Source organism: Callospermophilus lateralis, chromosome 6 (assembly GCF_048772815.1).
Source record: "Callospermophilus lateralis isolate mCalLat2 chromosome 6, mCalLat2.hap1, whole genome shotgun sequence".
In the NCBI taxonomy this organism is placed as follows: domain Eukaryota; kingdom Metazoa; phylum Chordata; class Mammalia; order Rodentia; family Sciuridae; genus Callospermophilus; species Callospermophilus lateralis.
The window spans coordinates 124,578,348-124,581,900 of NC_135310.1; the positions used below are offsets into that span (position 1 = coordinate 124,578,348).

The following is a 3,553-nucleotide window of genomic DNA, read 5'->3' on the forward strand; positions in this document are numbered from 1 at the left end:
GTTATATAATTTTTCTTTAGCCATTATTGCCAGAATTCCTATCTTCATCCCAGTTCATGAAGACAAAGAAAACCAATCTACAGCTTCTGCAATAGCCATCACTGAACTGCTTGCAGAACTTGCTTGGACTATGTATCACTTATATGCATTGTGAACTCACTTGTATGCATTGTGAACTATCTGTTGGTGCAGAGACTTCTGGTAGTGTTGGGGTATTTATGCTGATGGTGTCATCAGTGGTACAATTTTTCCAAAAGGAGCCGTCAGCTGGCTTGGTGTATCTTCCTCCCTTCTGTTTGTTATGATCGTTCAGCTAAAATTTGGGGGCCAACAGAGGTGAGGCAAAGAACCTCACCCCCCTGCTGGTACGAAGACCTCTACACAGGTGTGGCTGTATACTGGACTGGTAGTCAATGACGGGTAAGATCCAATTACTATGATACCAACCTAAGACAGGAGGCTGACGCCTTGAGGTCAGCTCATCCAATAACGGGTAAGGACCATATGTACTATTGGACAACATAAGGCAGGCACGGTCCCTAAGCCACATGCTTGTTGTTTAAACAGAGAGGGGGAGATGTTGAGAGCCACAGTCGAAGGGGCCCCAGCAAACTTTCAGACTGCCAGCTGATGTGCTGAAGGGGCCCCAGCAAACTTTCAGACTGCCAGCTGATGATTGGCTCACAGCGGCCCCAGCAACATCTAGCTGATTGGCTCCTTTGCGGTGATGCTCATTGGGCTGTTTCCCTGCTCTTTCAGACCACGGAGCTGCTCATTGGGGGACTTTTTTGGCTCCGCCCATGCGACCCAGCCAATCGGCCTCAAGAGCAGGAGGATTGTGGGAGGAAGAGGCTGGGTTGAGGGAGTGTGACTTGTGGGAAGCCGGTGGTAGCAGTTGGGTTCTGAGGGTTTTTTCCTGAGGAGCTGTTTTCTTTGGTTTGTGTGGTTCTAAAAATAAAGTTAGTTTCTTTTGACAAGTGGCTCCTGAATTGTGCCCAGCCAGACTGTGGCATGCATGAAATATTCAACAACCTAAGAAAAGGAAAAGAACAATTTCTTTTGTATATTCCCTAAACACACAAGCTGAGTTTACTGAGTCAGATTAACTGTGACCATTTATATGCCTACTTCCAGGCATCGTCATCTGATGTTTCACTGCTACTCGTTTCTGTGTCTGAGTCCTCAAACTCTGCTTTACAAGTGCTTCTCCAAGGGGAGAATAGGCTGGAACCGTGGCTCTGTAAGAAGCCATTCTTTCTGAAGCCATTTCTTCTCAGCTGCTCTGTCTTCATGTGGAACTCTTTCAGCTCATCCTCTGTGAGAGGAAGGCAATTCTCATTATTTTCAGGATATTCTTGCCATCCCAATGATTTCAATAATCTATGCTTTGCTTTCAGAGAGTGTGAAAGGACCCCCCCTTCTTCTACTACAGGGAGAGAACGACCATTCTGAAGACAGCCTTCCTCCCCATTTTCCTTTGGTTCAGGTGTGCTATTGTCCTCCAAATCCTCCAGCTTGTCACAGTCTCTGTTCTCTGCAATGTCTCCATTTCGGTCATCCTCCAGAGTCTTCAGGAATTCACTTTTCCTGTCAGTGGTTCTGCGGGTCAACTTGGTCAGACAAGAGGAACTGATCTCAATTGAAGGGGTAATGCTGGAGGGACTCTCTTTGGGAGAGCTGAGAACTACACCACCAGCCAGTACCACTGGTTTGGTAACAGAAATTGGATTGGTAAATGATGACTCCCGGCTAGAGGAAAGGGATGCTGATTTGTGTTCCATTCTGCTAGATTTCCATGCATTGGGCTTGGAAGGAGGTGGTGCAGGCTTAGGAACCAAGTTCTTAGGAACTTAAGAACCTAAGTCTTATAGACACTTGGAACCATAGTTGATGATTTGTTCCCATTTGCATGGTGAGATCCTGGTGAGGTGAATGCAGCAGAGAAGGCAGCAGCAGGATCCTCTTTGGAAACTTTTTTGATAACTAGCATCTTGAAGGGTTGCTTGGCACTAGTTGGGTTTTCCCATACTCCAGAAGGGGTCCCAATAGGTCTGCATGGCTGATTCTGTTTGAAGAATCTGGATTCAAAGAAGGAAAGTCTTCCTCTTCAAACTGCAACTTTTCCACCTTGTCTTCTTTCTTTTCTTCCCTAATCTCTGTAGGTGGCTTTTCTTGAAAGGCACAGCCTTTCCGGGAATGAAAACTGCCATTCCAGTGTCGATGGTTCCCTGTGCCACCTCCACTATGCTGGTTTATGCCATCATGACCTCGGGAAGAACCATGCCAACCAGATAGGTTCCCTGTGATTCCAGCATATGCTCCCTTAGAGACACCAGAGTCCACAGAATCATGGTGGAAGAGGGAGGGCTGGTGCCAGGAATCTCCTGTAGTTCATAGGGGCCCATTGTTAAAAAAGCCATCAGAGGAATTGTGTCAAACATGGCTCACTCCAAATCTACCTTCTCCTTGGGGCAAGTGCTCTCCGTGTTTTTCAAAGGTGGATGTAGGTGACTTAGCTGACTGTGGTGTTGAGAAATTTAGCCAAACAGGAACAAAGTCATGCTGTGCCATTTAGGTCCAGTGTCTCTTTTCAGCAAGGTGAGGCATCCAACCTCACGGCCAGGATCCCAGAGTGTAACCTCTGTGGTCCTGTTTTCCAACCACTGTGGTCCTGTTTTACGAACTCCTTGAGGCTATCAGCTGGCTCTCTCACGAGGTCTTCTTGTTAAAAAGGTGCTTAAGCAGTCTGGCCAGCAGCACGCCTTGTGATGAAGCACAAAGAAGCCTGGCTCTGCGTGGCTCACTTTCTGAGTCCCTTTAATTGACCATCCTAAACTACCTAGTTCCTGACTCGCTTCCAAAGGGGGAAGGGGAAAGGGGAAGGGGGAAGGGAAACATAAAAAGTATTTGTTACATTTTAAAAAGGGGGTAAGGGGAAAGAGCTATGTCTATGTTCACCTTATTCAACTTCCTTGAGTAATAGCACTATGATGTTGCTTAAATAGGTAATACATGGACATTTGCACAGTGAGTGGGAACTGTTCATAACAAGGTCATAGCTACACAGACAGGTGGCCTCATGTGTGGGAAAGTAATGTCATCAAGGTGATAGACAAAAAATATAATATTAAATCACTATAAAAGGTCTTCTGAGTAGTCAACTCCAGTGGCAAACAACCACATGACAAAGCCCTTAAAACATAAATGTCATTATTCTTACATAACTGCTAAAAATAGTGTGCAGATATGTATTTATATTTTCTTAAACTTTAAACTCTAAACATATATGAAATCTTGTTTAAAAAAAATCAGACAGGAACTTGATACACTTTTCCCTCTACAGAACAGCAGCTTTCAAGGCAAATTTCTTGGTATAAAGCTCCTATATGTATATTCTATTTCTTTGGTCTTCAATATTTATAAATTCAGAACAAAATTAAAACAAGTAGAAAGAGGGGGTTTAGAAATAGTCAAGGAGAAACTTCCAAAATGAGGTTTTCTTCTCTTCAGTTTTCTGTATTTCACTTGTTTTTCATCTTCTTCAAAAAAGAAT

At 44.4% G+C, this 3,553-nt stretch overlaps 1 pseudogene; it reads right to left on the reverse strand.

Annotated features, from left to right (window-relative positions):
- Positions 1–1,124: 1,124 nt before the first annotated feature.
- Positions 1,125–2,717, reverse strand: LOC143400783 (vasculin-like protein 1 pseudogene; annotated as a pseudogene).
- Positions 2,718–3,553: the final 836 nt, after the last annotated feature.